General features: G+C 37.8%; 1 protein-coding gene across 13 annotated transcripts in view; it reads left to right on the top strand.

Moving 5' to 3' along the window:
* GPHN (gephyrin) overlaps window positions 1-18,597 on the top strand; it is a 293,554-nt gene that overhangs the window by 118,246 nt on the left and 156,711 nt on the right. The window contains exon 2 of one of the 13 annotated variants that reach the window (XM_071809322.1): window positions 4,346-4,475. The exons of the other annotated variants lie outside the window; for them this stretch is intronic. The gene's annotated coding sequence lies outside the window, so the exon portion shown is untranslated. The remainder of the gene's footprint in view (window positions 1-4,345; window positions 4,476-18,597) is intronic. 13 annotated transcript variants of the gene reach the window in all.

The raw sequence follows: 18,597 nt of genomic DNA, 5'->3' as shown, positions 1-18,597 counted from the left end.
TCACAAAACCACATTGGCCTATTTCAGCCTTGCTCCTCATTTGTTGCAGTAGTACATTGTGCCTAAAGGAGAGACCTTCCAAGCCAAATATTTTTATGTACATAGGGACTGGTGAGCATATTGGGCAACACTGGTTTTGAAGAACATCTTCTATCTGGAAATCAAAGCAATTGTATTTGAGAGGAAACTAATAGCAACAAACTTAACACTCTTTATTTCTAGTTAATGACATACATGACAAAATACAATTTTGTTTACAATGTGGAGTTTTCCTCAGAAGTAAAGAGCTATTTGTGATTATTACCAACGAGGGAAAGTTTGTGTGATGTGCCTGTAGGTAGTTTTATATGTCAACAGTAGCGTCTTACGGCTTATAATATCATGAAAGATGCTATTTTTGATTGCAGCATTCTGCATCAGTACAGTCAGTACAAAGGAAATACGTGATGTTGGGAAGGGTTGTTATTGTGGAGGAAGATTTGGTGAATGAGAACGCTACTCATCAACGGATTTCCAAATAAATACTTGGTTTGCTAGGATTTGCAAGTCAACAGCAGAAAGGAATTCTATTGTGGTTTATTTTTTCTGTGTTTTTCTTGTGTGTGTGATTTTTTTTTTTTAAGTGCTTCCCCATATGCCTCTCGTGTAGGCATACTCATGCATCTCATCATCTCAAGACCAGAAATGAATTTAGCAGCAGGTGTTCAATTCATGAAAGTAATATGCACAAGAAAGATCTTGCCATTGTGTTTCATTCTTGTCACAATTGTGGTATGAGATGGATATTCTAGTATAGAGAACAAAGTTAAATCATGACCTTCTCTGGTAGTTAATTTTGAGAAATCTTGTTAGAAAATTTTCTTATTACTGGTTGTCAATTTGTATATTTAGATGTAAAGCAGTTCTAGAGGAACAGGGGATTTTTTTTTTAATTTTTTTTTTTTAGTTCCATTATCCACCATTTCACACAGAGACATGCTTTATGGTCCTCAAAGAACACCTGTAATTCTTCTGCAGTTTCTCTTTAAATGAAAGCATATATGCGCAAAGTATTAAAGGCTGCATTTTAGACTACAGACCTTTTTCCCTGATTAATGGTAGGATAGCTCTTTTTTTTTTTCTTTAGAAGTATGTGTTCACTTAATAGTTTAATACATGAAAATCCTTTTCATGAATAGCTGAAACACATTCCTCTCAGATCATCAGTCTGTGGGGCAACAGACTCCAGCGATAAAGATCCAAGATTAGAAAATTGGAAAAAATTTGAGAGGGAGGGAACTACCCAGAAGGGAAGTAGGGAACACAGTGTCTTCTTAGAGGTCAGTTGATGACATAGGAATTAAGGAGACTTTCACTTTTCCACACAATCATATTTGGGAACATCTTATGGACAAAGTAAACTGAGCTGCATTTCAGAGCAAAGTTGGACTCTCTGCCACCAAAAATATGCATCTCTGAAATTATTACAAATAAAGTCAGGCTGTTCAAAGACTGTCTCAGAGACTGCCTGTTTTGTAGACCTTGTGGTGTTATATACCTACTTAATAGTGTATGCCAGAATCTGTTCTTTGCGCTGATAGGAATAGCTGATGAAACACATGCAACCTCTGTGTGCAACCAGGGGACACTGACTTTCATCTTTCAAAGCATTTTCATGTGTATCAATGTGTGGAAAAAATAAGTAGCTAATTGTCAACAAGTGCCAGTTGATAGTCTTGTGTCAAAAAACATGAATGAAAGCAAGTTAGTCCTTAGTACTGTGGTGGACAGTCCATAAGAACAGCATCGTGGTTCAAAATATTCAGATTTCACAAGCATGGTTTTGTATTGCAATAGTGGGTGATAGGGCACTTCTTCAGAGTCAGCTACATTACATAAACAAGGAAGTGCGGTGTCATCCTGGTTTTGCGTAGAAGTTTTAAGTCCTGGGTCTGTTTTATTTCAGCGTTGTATTGATGTTTATCTGCTAAGCATATCAGCATTTGCAGAGGGTCTCCACAAAGAGTTTCCCCAAGGTTTGTGATGGGACGTTTCATATTTTGGTGATAATGCTGAGATTATCACTCTGTGTATCTGTTTAGATCCTGCACAAACATAAAATAGATTTCTCTCCAGTGACCTTTCAGAATAAGAGTTTTTTTGAAGAGGCTTGAGCTGTTTAAAGCATGCACTTCCTCCAGTCCCATTGCTGAGGAATGTAAAGCACCAAGAAGCTTTATTTACCTTGCAGGTAGGACAATTCTGGTTCTTAGTTTTTCTGCCAGTGTTTTCTTCTTCTGCCTTTTAGATTTAAATAACTAACTCATGGAACCAGAGCTCTCACTGAGTAATGCGACACAAAAGGATATTATTGATTGAATGTCTAATGAATATTAACAAGTAGTATCTCCGTAGACTCCAAAACTTACAAATACAAATTGGAAAAGATTTAAAGGCAATGTGTGGTGGTCATGTGTTCTTCCATTATTAGATGACTAGTCCTGCTGGAGTGTGTGTTGGCTAAAACTGAGGGCTTGTGTTTTGACTCTCTTAGCATGCAGTCATTGTCTGACCTTCCAGCAGACAGCTTCATTGTGCTCCTGCAGCCAGGAAAACAATGTTTCTAAAAGGATTTGCAAGTGCCTCAACCAGTGACAAAAACCAGACAGTGTTCTGAGGTCTTGGTTCAGTGTATGAAAGGCCTGATAAACTTCCAGCTTTGTATCTCCTACTTGGTTCTCGAATTTCCATAAAAGAGACATTCTTGTGGCCATGAATCCAGCTAGGGCAATTGAGAAGTGAGGTGTGTTATGTTAGAACAGCTTTAAGTCACATCATATTTCCCTGTAATTAAAGTATACCTGATGTACACACAGATTTCTTCCAAGTTAATTTCTAAATCCTGTGTTAGCAGAGTCAGTCATTGATTAGTGTTCTTTGTCAAGCTACATGTGGCTCACAAAAAATGTGATTTACGTTGTTTAGATGACAGAAAGTACTCTGAGTTTTTGCTGGCTGTATTAATCCCTAAATGATCTTACAGACTTTTGGTGTTTCCATGCTGGAGAGAATGAAAGGTTTGTGTGTGAGGTGATGTGACAAAATTGTGAAGACGTTATGTGAAACATAAAATTACTTTAATTATTTGTCCATATGTTTGCATTCATGCTGTAAGCACATATACCAGAGATTTGCACCCCTTGCAGTATTGATAATGTGCTCTTAGCTTTTTCTTTCCTCATGCCGTGCATTTGTGCTCTGTTCTTTTAGTCCTTGTCAACAGCTGATTATTTATATTATATTGTATCATATCCTATTGCTGCTAGCTGAGTGTGATTTCATTATCTGTTTTGTTATGTCAATTTTTTTCCTCATTAGTCGTTTGTTGCTTTAAGTTAGTTTTGTTTCTTCTATAACTGATTTTTCCCCCTTTTCTGGGAAGCATAGTCTGTATTACACTCGGTTCTGACTTAGGATCTGGGTTTTTGGTACCAAACCTGGCTGTGCAAGCCTGAACCGCTGTCCAGGCACACTCTCACACCACCAAAATATGAGTGTTTCATAAGAACACCTTTTCTATTGTGGGATTTTTTTCCCACCTATGAAGCCAGTAGTTGCTGTGCACATCAGTTTTGACTCTTGGATTGTTTCTGCTCTGAGAGGTTTGAGACTCTTTTTGCTTGAAGGACGTGACTGTTCTCCATGCTATAGCTATTGCTATCTAAAGGTTTTTTTATAGAAACTCCTTAGGGAGTGCTCACTGAAGGGGCTTTTCATCTGCTTCTCTCATCTTCTCTGGATGATGGATACTTGCTGCAATCACAGACCTCTCAATCAAAAAAAATCTGTACAAAAAGAATGTGAAAAGAGAGATGGCCAAAGTGTCTGTGTAGCTGTTGCATGATTCTTGAACAACAGGATTCAGCCCTGCCCTTGTATATGTTCCCTGGCATTTGATGTGATTTCTTTTAGGCCCAGGCAGTTGCTGCCATGACCGGTATTACAGACATATGCCATTTTTCCTCTCTGCCTTGCTGGTTCTGTGCTGTTTTGAGAGGTATGTGTGATGTAAATCAAGCAACTAGGGTGGAGAAATCTGAGCATCCCTTATTACTGGCACCTGGCACTGAACTGATTTGGAAGAGACACCAGCAAGTGTCTGGGAGCGGCCCAAATTTTTACCTGTGGTCAAACTCTGATCGCTGTTGGGACTGCTGCATGCATCACCAGCATTCCTCTGCTTTCCTGGCAAGGACATCACGTGCCTAGATGCTCTGGATGAAAAAGTATACTCACTAACTTTCCATGTGAAAATAGGAATTATCACTTCTTGTTTTCCTGCTGTCTTCCATCTTATGTTTCATAGACTCTATTGCCTCGAAGACTGCATGGCTCCAGAAATGACAGAGGAGACCACTTCACCAAGCTACCTTCCTCTTACAAGCTGTCCTGAATATAGAAGATGCTGAAGCATTGTTATTAATTCCTGTGCTAATGTGAGAAGGATTTAAACTAATGCTTTTTATATTTTATTGTGCAATTTGGCCTTATGAACATCCCAAAGTAGTTCAGCCTGTGTTTTGTAGATCATGGAATATTGCAGCATGTGAAAGGAAAGGGCAGGAAGATAGTGCATTCCTTTAAATTGAAATGCCATGCCAGTAACAAAATCATTTTAGTAACATTATTATTTATTTCCAAAGCAAACAAAATAGTTTTGTGGTTCTCCTGCAAAGAGACAAGTATCTGTAGGATGAAAAAAAGAAAAATAGCTGAAAGTGAATTTAGTAGACAAACCAGTATATTGTTGATCTTTCGTGCTTTTCAGGTTACCCAGCATTTAAGCATTCTCTGTGCTGTTGCCTGTAAGAAGGGAGGTTAATAGGTATCAGATTTTTGATTACCACAGTCTTTTTTGTCTGTTAAATCTTTCTTCACTAAATACATTAGAAACAACCAACCAGAGATTTCAAATCTCTTGTTTTCCAGCATAAAAAAAAAATCTCTGCTTCTCTTTGGTGGCCATAGTAACCAATTTTCTCTGACTTCCTCCTGGCTTTCTTTCATTTTGCATTTTTGCTAAATAATATCTCTGTACCAGCCATCACCTGAAACCTGGTTAGGTCTTGAGGCATCTTCTTACTTGTTCTACCACATTTCTGGTGCTTTTCCTCTGACCCGCTGTACTGGGAAATGTTTTCAATGGCTTCCAGTCTCACTGTTCTTTAACGGGATCTCAGCCTGAATAAGAGGAGGAAACATAGCTCAGCTTCATTAAGCAGCAAATTGCTTTTGGCAAGTATGTAAGTAAATCGAGTTTATATAAAAGCCCTAATCATTTTCCATGTGACCTGTTACATGGAGTTTTGTTCAGTTATGTTTAGTGTGTAAGAATGTATTCTGGTGACCCTTTTTTTGAGATCTATGAAGGAAATGTAATGTTGTTGTATCATTACTGATAATGTCATAATTGGTTAGGGGCTTGACTGAGTTTGGGGGAGATCTGCAGTATGATCTTTGCTTGTGGTAAATAGATTTCTGAAAGTTCTTTCTTTTTATGATTGTCAAAATGGATGCATACTGGTACTGTATATATAGGAAAAAAGATCAGTAGGTTCAGGTTCTACAGCTGTTTACAGGTGAATTATGAAAATTATTATTTGTAGAGAAATGAAGTGAAATAAGGACATGAAAATACTGAGTGACCAACCACATGATGAAATTCAATGGCAGTTGTTAAGTGATGTGTATGGGAGGTGTGAAAAAATCCTAAATTTACATTTAAAATAGGGATCTCAAATTTGACTAATACAATCTAAGAATGAGGTCTGAGAAGTGTGCTAAGGCGGGTACTATTGGCTGAGTGTTCAGGAGCAACTGAAGGGGCGGAGGATTAAAAACAAAAAAAGAAAAAGACTGTGAGAAATTATTAGGAAAGGAACGAAGATCAGAATGCAAACCTTTTCTGTAATCTATGAACCTCTGGTGCCCCACCATATACAATGGTGTGTGAGGGCTGATCCGCTAATCACAAAAATGATGCATGAAGCTTGAAAAAGATTTAGTCAGATTATAAAAATTATCTAATTTATAGGAGCACTTGCATATGAGGAAAAAATAGACTGAGACAGAAATGTCCATGAGTGGCACATCTGGTTGCATTTCAGCAACATTCTTCTTTATTTCTACTGCACTTTTAAAATTAACTCTCATGCTTAATTTATGCAAATTGTAAGACTGCCTGAAAGCAGGCACCGAAGCTTTGACTGTATGTCTTCTATTGGTTGATAACCTAGTGATTATAAGGAGGAGAAAAAAAAAAAACAAAAAAACAACTAGAGAGTTCCTAATAACAGAAAGCTTTCACTTAGAACTGCTGAAGATGAAACCTTATCTGGTTGTAACACAGCAGTCCTCTCTCCATCAGAAACTGGTTCAATAGATGGTATTTTTCTAAAAAGTACTTGTAGCTGGTAGACTGCAGATAATTCTGCTAAAACAGTGTAGTTTATTTTGTGCTCATAGTATGTTTTCTATGTAGAGGCTTTTTATATTGTGTTTTAATGGCTTGATTGGAAAAACACGGTAGAAAGACATCAAAGACTGCACACACCTCACTGTGATATGCAAGTTTTAAACTGTATTAATAGACTGATGCTTATACTTCAATGTGTGATTACACGTAATTAAACTTCTGTCTGATAATTAATTTTTTTATGGTGTTTTAATCCTGTTAGTTAACCTATCATATGCAAAGTCCACTGTTTAAAAACATTCCATGTCTCCTATTCTGTTTTAACAGAAAACCAGCCAAAAACTTCCTTCAAGGAAGTATCCTAAGGTAGTGGTTAAAATAACATTAACAGACATGTTGAGCCGTGTGGCTGGAGGCATTTTGTTTGCTCAAATGCTTTTTTGATCAGATACAGGAGCTTCATCTAGATGAGATTTCATGCTGATGAGCTGTATCTGAGCACAGATGTAAAATGGAAAGTTTCAAGTGGATTCTATGTTTTATTGAGTGTTTTGGGTAAGTGGCTCATCTCATCTCTGACAGTGCACAGAACTGGAATGTTGACTTATCTGATGTCCTAAAGGCTTCCACAAATGTATGTCTTCGGCCTAAACAAAACCAGAACAAAGTGCGTGGCATTAAAGCTAAAAATGCCTTCCTTAGCCCTAGCCACCACATCCCTAGTACCAAGAACTCAACATTTATCTTGGGCCATGTCTGTGTTACCAAGTCATGCAAACAAGTAAGTTGCATCTGTCTATAAAGGATTTGGTGCTGGACATCCAGCATCCACATCATATGTTCTTTGATGTGTTTTATTTCAAACTACTCCTAGTATGATGCTGTGAACTGAGCAGATTAGATGTGCTGCTGAAGTTCATCTTCCCAACATGTTTTATCTGAAAGGATTCTAATTCATATGCTTAAAGACTACTTTGCAATATGAACCAGAGTCTGGTGAGCAGACAGCTGTCAAAGGTGCACTGCCACTTAGAACTAACAGGCCATGGTAGATGTGTCCCCAGCCTCCAGCACATATCTTTTCATACTACAATATACCAAGTTACAAAATAATGTGAAATTCATAATAAAGTACCATTATTGCCAGTGGTCTCTGAACTTATTGATTCTGCACCCCATCCATCAATAAAAAATTTTTGAGCACACGTCCTCCAGGATATGTATATTCTAGTATTTTCTCCCTGTTCCCCATGGATCATAGAATCATTTAGGTTGAAAATGACCCTTGAGATCAGAGAGTCCAACCATAAACTGAACACTTTATGTTCACCACTAAGCGATGTCTTTAAGTACCATCTCTACACATCTTTTAAACACCTCCAGGGATGGTGACTCAACTGCTTCCCTGGGCAACCTGTTTCAATGCCTGACAACCCTTTCTGTGAAGAACTCTTTCCTAATATCCAATCTAAACCTCCCCTGGCACAACTTGAGGCCATTTCCTCTTGTCCTATCTCTTGCTACCTCGGAGAAGAGACCAACCCCCTCCATGTTACAGCCTCCTTTCAGGGAGGGCAATAAGTACAGGGCAATAAGGTCTCCCCTCAGCCTCCTTTTCTCCAGGCTGAACAACCCCAGTTCCCTCAGCTGCTCCTTGTCAGACTTGTGCTCCAGGCCCCTCAGCAGCTTCATTGCCCTCCTCTGAACTCTCTCCAGCACCTCAGTGTCTTTCTTATGATGAGGGGCCCAAAACTGAACACAGGATTCAAGGTGGGACCTCACCAGTGCAGAGTACAGTGGCACAATCACTTCTGTAGTCCTGCTGGCCACGCTATTCCTGATAAAAGCCAGGATGCTGTTGGCCTTTTTGGCTACCTGCGAACATTCCTGGCTCATATTCAGATGGCTGCCAGTCAACACTCCCAGATCTCTCTCTGCCAGGCAGCTTTCCAGCCACTCTTCCCTGAGCCTGTAGCACTGCCTGGGGTTGTTGTGACCCAAGTGGAGGATCCAGCACTTGGCCTTGTTAAACCTCATACAGTTAGCCTCAGCCCAATGATCCAGCTGGTTCAGATCCCTCTGTATGGCCTTCCTACCCCCCAGCAAATCAACATGCCCATCCAACTTGGTGTCATCTGCAAACTTACTGAGGGTGCACTTAATCCCCTCATCCAGATCATTGATAAAGAGATTAAATAGAACTGGCCCCAATACTGAGCCTTATGGAACTCCACTTGTGATGGGCCACCAACTGGATTTGGCTCCGTTCACCACAACTATTTGGGCCTGTCCATCCAGCCAGTTTATCCAGCAAAATGTATATGCCCTTCCAGGCCGTGAGCTGCCAGCTTCTCCAGGAGGCGCTGTGGGAAAGCAGTGTCAAAGGCTTTACTAAAGTCTAGGTATACGACATCTACAGCCTTTCCCTCATCCTTTAGCAGTCACCTTGTTTTAGAAAGAGATCAGATTGGTCATCATCCTGCATGCGCCTCACTTTGGAGACTGCTGGTGTAGAATATTGAAATGATTTACTGGTTCAGGGAGCATCGCAACAGTAAGTAATGAAAAACAGCCCTGGTTACGTGGTTTCTAGATTGTCCAGTACTAATTACTGCATAGATAATAGAGTTCTTACAAGACATTTCGAATTCCCCACACTTTTGGTTTATAGAAGTTTGGGTTTGAGTCAAGTTGTTATTTTACTTCTGTGCCTGTCACAGTTTACTGAAAATCACTCAGCATTCAAAATTTCATGTTTATAAAACGGAAAAAAAAATAATAAATAACCCCAACGAACCAAACACCAAAATGTTACTTGAACACATTGGTATCATGATGAAAATCCTCTCAACAATATGTTGTTAAAAGGATCCAGAAGAAAAAAATCAGAAAAAAAGTCTGTTCCACAATGAAAAATGCTATATAGCAACAGTTTTAAGTAAGGAGATGAAAGCCTTATTGTGCTAATTAGCATTGATAAACACGATGTTTTGTCTGGTTGTTTAGTTTGTGTCAACCATGGTTTATGGAACCATTTCCCTTCATGGGTTTTATATAAGGGAGCTAAGAAGTGCTTCCATAGGGTGAGGCGAAGACGCACAGGGATGCAGGGGCCAGGGATCCCCTGAATGAACAGGGTCCACCTTGGGTGCAGGCATCAGATTCCGAAGGAAGTGGGATCAGTATGGATGAATTACTTCAGACCACTATGGTTGTAACAAAAGCCAGTTATTGAGGTATGGAGACAACACCAATTATGTATTTGATTGGTCAACAGTAGTACTATATGTATTTGGATGCAAGATTAAGTAGTTTGCTGAACAGAATGTTTTGATATTACAATACACATAATGTAATTTGCTGTGGTTAAAGTCACAATATTTGCTCTTTTGGAATATCTTTGAGCTTCCTATGGAAGTGTTTCTTAGCATGTACCTTTCTAGGCAAGAAAAATTATTTTTTTCAAGTTAAATACTAATATAATGTCACAGTTTAACGTTTCTCTTCTAAATATTCTCTTATAAAAAATACGCAAGGATTTCTAGGATTGTTCTGTCAGAAAGGTTTGTGTTCAGTTTCAGCTGCCTCATCATTCTGACAGGATTAGGTGGAATACTAGGACTGCAAAGGTAACATGTATTCACTTTCACCATGTCTGCATAGACTGGCATTTCTATTTTCTTTTATTATTTATCATCTGCTTTGTTGCTGTTGTTACGCTCTATTGAAATAGCCTTGTATTTTAAAATTACAAATACTGTAAGAGTTTCACTGTGTTGCTTCAGTAGTGTGATGCTATAAACCTCTCTATTAACAAATATGTTGATCCCCTACGGAAATTTATACTGCTCAAGCCCTTCATTTTACAGCTTTTTTTCTGCATTTTTTCCGGTGAAGTGGTCTTGGTAGTTGAACATAATTTAAAATAAGTGAAAATTACCCAACATTTATCATTATTGAAAATGAAGCTATGTATCTGAGGATACCTTATGAAGAAAAGAGCTTAACATCAAGATGTTTTAAGATTATTGTCCTTCTTTGATCAGACAGAAAGCAACCATTCTTTATGTATTTGGAACAAGGAACATGTTCTGTATTTAAATAAAAATATTTAGGGAATAATTCTATTTATAAAATGCAATGTGTAAAAAAATAAAGCTGAGTGTCATTTGGGACACTGAAGCGAACACTTTAGTTTTACAGAGCACCTTGAGGCTGTAAAAGACAACAGACAATTATCCTCAGGGTGTTTTGAAGGAAAGATCAGGGAACTGTGAAGAAATTCTTCACATGCAAAATCTCCAAATGTCTCTAAGTATTGTTCAGAACTGTGAGTGCTTCTGTAGGTGAGAAAACTAAAGGGATGGTTCTGTTTCAAAAATGAAAAAATGGGTGTTTGTGTAGCATTATGCTCTAAGTTTAATTAAAGCTTTCACATGCACAATATTTTCACTGAACTGACATCCAAGAGACCCAGCAAAAGCAGTAAGCAATGGAAGTGTGCGGAGAAAGGGAAAGTATGAGGTTTTTCTGTGATTAAGTCTTTTCTGTAGACCTAACTTTGGAGAGTGTTTAGGACAGACATTCCAACTGTTCAGCCAGTAGTGGATATACAGGTGTGAAGCTTCAGTCATAACGGCACAGTTCTCTACGTTTTTCATTTTGTTTTAAGTAAAACAGCTAAAGTACACCTTATGTACTTGGGTACCCAGGCACTTTTATGATATATTTTTATATTTAAATATTTTATATGAAGTAACCTATGGATTTTAATATAATATGCGTGTGTGTGTGTTTTCAGAATATTTTGTGGTTTTGGTTTTGCACAATTTTAGTACTTTAAACTCTTTAAAAGCAATCCTGTATTTGGACAAATAGTATTTTAGCAGAGACATAGTCTTGACAACAGCAAAACCTGAGCTAATTATGTTGCAATTCATCTAAAACCGTGGCAATCTCATAATATACAAACGGAAAAATAGAAGGGAAAAGTAAGGGGTTTCCTCTGTGGTGGAAAAAATAGCTAATTTCATACTAGCTTTTGTTGAAAGTATTTTTAAATTCACTCTGCTAGGTCTCTACCAAGGAAAACAACAGTGGATATGTTTGAGCACTTAAATTGCCTTCTGAGGATGGCTAGATAATAAGGGAAGATAACCAAAATAAATATTCTTGCTAACTATCCCTATAATTACGTATTTTGTGTATGTTTGATACATGCAGTGAAAACATGATCTGTCCTATCATCAACAGAGACAACCTAATTCTTCAAAATTAACAAATTGGGCACAAGTTTTTCTCTGACTGCACACTTGATGTATTTCACCTAAGTCACTTCAACTTGTAGGTTTCAAAATGAACAATAAGATGCAATGCATCGAGCTCACTGGCAAATAGTATCCAAAATAGGAAGTTCATTTTATACATGTGGTGGACAACGGCTTACCAATGCCTATAAAAAATAAAAATCACTAAAATCAATGTAAATTGAAATAACATTATAAACAATCTTTCTGCTGTCCCTTATTGGAAAGGTTGGTTTAAAATGGTTCTCAAGATTGGTGATGTTTCTCTTATACAAAACTCCACATGAAACCCCATTTACCTCTCTCCTCCATCTTAGAATATCTACATCTAAAGTACAGAGTTTGCAAAAAAGTTAAACATTTTCTTATCAGACCTCAGTCAGACACTGAAATCTGTCCAAAGAATAGAGATCACTGATGAAAATTTTTCTACAAGTAGGTCAGTGAGAACTTTCATTCTCCCTGCAAAAAAACCCAGTCATTATAATAAAAGGAGCCTAAATTATTTCCCGAGCAAAATAGTGTTCTTTTGTCAGCACTGTAAATGAGGATGACCAGATATTAACTTGCTAGTTATGACCTTCAGTTGACTATATTTAAATAAAGTAGTAGTCTGCTTTTCTGTTCCTCAGTTTTATCTTTATTTTTTTTTCTTAGGTTCAAAAATACATGAAACTCAAAATTTACAAAATCCAAAGACTGGGATAGAAAAAGAGCTGTCTGATAAAGAAATGTTTTTGTCTGTACAGTTGGTTTTTCATGTAGAGGTCTGTATACTGCTCATTCTAATGAAATACATTTGCTGTAGCCAATTCTCTTATGATGTTTTCTTCGAGATATTTTGAAACTTGGATGATAGACAAAAAGTGCATAGAGTTTCCTGCTAAAAATATCTCTGCTTTTGGAGTTAGGCAGAAGTGAAAGCCGAAACAGCAGCTAGAGATTTAATGGACAGCTAAATGATCTGTGACATTTAGGAAGGAATAGCTATAGTGGCTTGGAAATTGCCTTAATTTTTTAGAGTTGATCGGTACGGATGGTTACAGCTCCAAACCCAGAAGTTCTAAGTGGACAAAGTGTCTAATACTGTGCTTTAGATTCATGGGTACAAATGTAAAAGCTCTTGGAATATTGGTGCTATAGAATGGTTGGATTCCTGGTAGACCTTATCTTTAACCACAAATTTATAACTCTTAGCAGAAGAAAAAAAGTCTTTGATCTCTTTTTTTAATGTCTTCAAATATCACAGATATTACCAAACCTGGAGAGAGAACTCTTGCCAGCCAGAGGAGACTTGCTTTGTAATGGCAAGAAAAAGGCAAGGGCTTCTCCTTCCGTAGAATCAGAACTCCTGAGTGTTGAAATGAAAAGGAAATTGTCGTGTTTGTTCTGCACTGGGGCACAGGAGTGAGGGAGAGGGACAGTGCCAGGTTCTTTCTGGATCTCAATAAGAAAGCCTGACAACAAATGGCTTAATAAAGTATCTGCTTTAATTAGGCAGAATAAGAAGAGGAACATAGCAAATAAATCTTACTCCCCTCAGATGCTGGGGCACCACATGTTCACGTGGCATTGGATGAGTCCCTGGATGGATTTCTCTACTCAGGAGAAGTTCTTGCTGCATGTTTAGATAAAGGCCACGCTGGTGGTGTAATCAGCAGTACTGCCTGGGAGCTGCTCACCGGCCTCCCTGTTACCAGGAGGTGGCTGAGCGGATCCTTTGGCCAGAGGGTTTGGGCACCATGACACGGGCCTGAAGGCCATGCTGAGTGTGGGGCACAGCCCAGCCCGCTGTGGGAGCTCCAGGCAAACTGCTACATGGATCACTAACGCCTTGATGCACAATGGTCTCCCGCTCAGGATCACTACAATATCAGACACATTATAAATAGAACATTTTGTGGTCTTTAATTTCCGAGGGCATTGCCCAGGTCTTGCTCACAGGTAGAATTTATTGTGTACTTTCCTTCATCCACTAATTCCACATGCTTTTTGTTACTGAACATACTGAATGACTCTGCTGCCTGTGCAGGCTCTTCAGCACTCTCTAGCATTGGAGTGGCAATTGTCTCTCCGAGGCAAAGCACTAGTCCAGAGATAACGTATACTGCATGCATCATAATCCTCGAAGTAGAGTGTGTGGGAAATGACTCTTCAAAAGGGGCAATATGGTATTTTTAATTATTGAGATGATGCTTTTATTCTAACTTGCATTGAGCAGATGACTGTTAATGTGATTTTAACGTCTCCAGAAAGGTAAATTTTGCAATTAAAAAAGCAAAAATTACTTACATAAACAGTTTTACGTAACAGACCATATGTTAGAATGATAGTATATAAAGCAGGTGATGCACCATCAAAGAGACTCATTATTTCTTATGCAACTTTTTCTGAAGTATATAAATAACTCAGGATTCTCGTAAAGGTTACCCAGTGTGTCTTCTTGCATCTTTTAAATAATGAACAAGTACTTCCTAGTCCAGAGGGTTTTCTGTGGTTTCACAACTCCAGAAATGACTCATGCTTTAGCAAGGAGGGTTCTGTTCCTTTGAAGCAGCAGCCATTTCGTATGCGTAACCTCCACTATCTGTCTGATGTGAGCACACTGGTAACAATGGGAATGCGTTCTTTTTTTCACTAGAACCTGCTGTACCTACAACTGCACTCTTGAAACATTTCTATAATTACCAAGTCTCCCTGTTTATCCTTTTGGAAAACTACTCAAAAAAAGTGTGTACATATCCTGTACTATTTTCAAGGCAAACAGGAGGAGAGAGGCATGCAATACATATTTAGGAAAGTATAATGAATAATTGCAGTATCTGTATGTTAATTGTAACATTTAAAATAATGTCATCTTCTAGATAGATATGAAGGTTTAATATAAACTTCAGATAAATTAAGTGAAAGCAATTTTAAAATAGATTTGAATAATGCTTTCTGAAATACTTATCTCGAGAGGATTACTTATGGTGAGAAATGTCTGCTAAGATTAGCACAACGGAAATCATTTGAGGTTTAGAACTTAAATTGTGAGAAAACCTTTTAGTAAAAAGGACACTAAGATTTTATTTATCTGGTGTCTAAGTAGTTAGAGTTTATAAATCATTACTTCCTCTTGAAGCAGAAACTGTAAGGGCTTTACGTCAATGACTATTTCCTCAGTGCTGCAGCTTTTGGTTCTGGCACAGGTCTTGATTTTTCAACTAAATCATATGGCACAAATATAGGAATTGCCAGAACACTTAATTTATTAAGCCATCATTCATTCAACATCAAGTGTTAAGAGTACCTGTATCGTTGACATGCTTAGTCCAAGTGTTTCCTACTCTGGAATTAGTAGTGTTTGTTTGAAAATTCCGTCACAGATCTAATAGCTGTGAAAAGAACCAGCATGTTGGAAATTTTGGGACTGGAAAGCATTTCTGAATATACGAAGACTTTCTCTGCAGCATTCAAGAGACTCTGTATGATCGCTGCAGAGATTTGTAAGGATTGCTCTTCTTTTCCCGGAAAACATTCTATACTTCTCTCATTCTGATAGCGCCGATTAGTATTTCTTTTATGGTCCTTAAGTTTAGCAAGTGAAGTTTGGCATACATCTTTACGAAAACAAGTAATGATGAGTGATTCTGCTTAGAATTGTCCTTTCCAGCTCTTTCCATGTATTGCTTTGAACTTTCTTCATGTCCTAGTTAGCCTCTACAGCTTTGTTAACATTTTGAAACTAGATTGAGCTACATTACTTCTATGAAGCAGTTGCTGTATTAAGCTTCTGTTGGCTCCATTTGCAGTGACAACTTTGTAAGAAGTCTGGCTAATTCGATAAAGTTGCTGAAAATAAATTTTTCATACGTAGAATCCTTACGAAGTGTTAGCATATCTTTCTGTATAGCACAAAATAATTTGCAAGAATATAGGACCTTATAAACAATGGCAATTACAATACAAAGAATTCTGTAAAAATGCTGTAGGTTGTTTGTCATTCTGCATATTATTTTGCCTGAGAGATTTCCAGTACCCATAAAGGCATGTTTGAACAATCTTAGTGTCCTGGCAGATTTTAGCTTCATTTATACCAGCTGCAGAAACAGTTGAAAGGTGATTTTGCATGCTTTTACCACCTGACTCCAAGTAACTTCGTTGTTAGTGTGTATCAAGAAAAAAAATGGATATCTTTTAAAGACATTCCAAAAGAAAAATGATCAGAAAGTTTCAGCTTAGGGAAAGAAGTTGAGTTGTTCTGCATCCGTTTTCTCTCCATTATAATAATCAGTTGAAATCTGTGATTGCAGTAGGATCAGCTACTGCTAAAACATCTCTGCAAGCTGCAATGAAAGCAGAAGATAGCTCATTGAATTCTGTGGTAACAGCTTTCACCCAGTATTGTGTAATAACTATAATCCTTTGGGCCTATAGAGAGATTCTGCATACAGTGAATCCCAAAGAGGTCTTCCCTTTGAAGAGAATGGCCTTTTTAGTTCAGTAGTGGATTGTCTCATAAGTGCCAAGAGGTTCTTTCATTGCATTTTAGTCTTTGGATGCTTATATTTCAGAGTTCAGGAATAAACAATAACCTAATCAGGCAGCCTATTACTCGTTCATTCTATTGTTCTTCTATTATGCTCTGTCTCTGTAAGAAAAAAACAAGGCCTCCTGCAGAAAAAGACCGTTTACTGTAATAATCAGTTATTTATTTTTCATTGCCTTCAACAGCTGTCGAAGTGTTTTTTGCATTATGAACCGTCAATGAATCTCAGTTGATTTTTATCCTTTCCTTTTCCTTTTAAAGAATCATTTGCAAGATCTCCAAGATTACTTCTACTCAACAGATAATGGAGAAGTGCAGACAGTCTAATCAGTTCCAGAATACTCCAGTTTTCTTTCCTTTCTTGTGTATACCTTTCTCCTCATTGTTTGTATATCCCTGTCACAGGAATGTATCGGAGCAGGATGTCCATAGCTTCTTCATATTTGGCAAAATAAAGGACACTGCTTAGTTTGGGATGAAAGGGATTTCTTCCCAATGGCTTATTATCTTCTGGAAGCTAAATCTGGCATTGATTATTAGACCTGAAAGGTCATTTACCATCTAGAAATGGTACTCTGTGGGGGATTTTTGTGTGTTTTTTTCTTGTGTGTGTGGTTTTTATTTTGGGGGGGGGTGTTTGTTTGGGGGTTTTTTGTTTTGTGGGCTTTTGTGGTGGTTGTTGTTTTTTGTTTGGGTTGCTTGTTTGTTTGTGTCTTTATGGGTTTTTTTGTTTGTTTTTTTACCTGGGGACAAAATAAATCTCTTTGCATATTCCCATGTATTGACCTGGTTTGTACAAGAATCATTTCTCCACCAACTTACACATACCGTTCAGGTTTCTCTATAAATACTTTTTTATTTTACACTGTAGTAGAAGGACGAACACAGATAATTCCCATCTCATTTATATTCAGGGAAGAGGTTTTATTGTTGGTTTTGTCAGCTTCACCAGGGCAAAAGAATGCTTCTCTGAAGCAATCTGAACAGTGCCAGGGTGATCACGGATCACAAAAAGATCGTGCCTTTAGTTGTTGGGTCACTTGGCCTGTGCATGCACTTGTTGGCTGGAAACATCTTGTATTTGACATGTGCATTATAATTAGGTATTAGAGAATGAATACTGCTGATTGATAGCAATCTTAAAATCTCTCAGGTGTTAGGGGGATCCACTACAAAAATGTAGAGATGTCAGTTAGGATTGGACCTTCATTGCAAAAAAGGGTCATCTTCTAGTAAATGTTGCTAGGCAAAAATGGAGTGTATTCATACACCAGTCATTGGAACAATGATTTTTGGGTGAATAGCACCATCATAGTGCACTGCATGAACAAGCAGGGAGATGCAAGATCCATCTATGACTCCATCTATGGAATTGTTTCATGTGCCATGAAATAATTGTTACAATCTTCAAAATATGCTGCCATATCTTCTTAATAGACTTCTCTGAATACCGAAATATGCAATTTTATTGACAGTATTATTTACCAAAGATAATTTGTAGCTCCTAACATCAAGAAATGTGAAGAATTCTTCTCTAGAGGGGAAGAGCATCTGAGTTGGTAGGGAGATGTCTTTTTAATTCCATGCATTCCAGATCTGTGCTTATCTCTCAATACCCTTGTTCTGTTGTGGTTAAGAAAAAGCATTGTCTGAGTCACCACAGTCACTCCTTTCTGGCTTGAACAGTCTCAGTTACCTGGAAGTCAAGAGCTTGCAAGTGTCTATTGTAGTCATTCTGCCTTTTTTCCCCACATTGATCATTCAGACCAGTAGCCACATGCATCATTCAGGCCTCAGTTTTCATACAGTGAATTGGAATAACATATTTGACTATTTAAACATACAGAAACTTTTGGTTCAGGGTAGGAAATGGTCCTTAACCTTTACATGTGCTACAAAATGGAAATGGCTTTGCTTCAGTAGGAATAATCAATCTTCTGTGAGGGCTTTGTTTCTCAGTACTCTAGAGTATTATCGTTCCTGGAAACTCATGAGCCCAGTATACATCCAGCAGCTATTTCAGCACTTTATCCACCAGTTTGGTAGAATGTAAATTCTCTTCAACCTACAGTGCTTATCAGACTTACGCGTAAAATAGAGGAGTTAACTGAAATTTGGAATATTAATGTGATTCTTCACAGACTTGCTTGTTTGACTTAAGAACATTCTTTGTTGCATACAGAAGATGGTGAGCCCCGATTTAAGTGGCTTTGACTCTATTTACAGTCCTTTGTAAAACAGAAATGAGACTTTAGACCAAATCTCTCAATTTCTTCCAAAAATTTAGATTTTCATTTAAATCAGTT

This window comes from Patagioenas fasciata, chromosome 5, assembly GCF_037038585.1.
Source record: "Patagioenas fasciata isolate bPatFas1 chromosome 5, bPatFas1.hap1, whole genome shotgun sequence".
Classification (NCBI taxonomy): domain Eukaryota; kingdom Metazoa; phylum Chordata; class Aves; order Columbiformes; family Columbidae; genus Patagioenas; species Patagioenas fasciata.
Note: the sequence above shows the minus strand (reverse complement) of the source record. Positions and strands in the feature narration are given on the sequence as shown.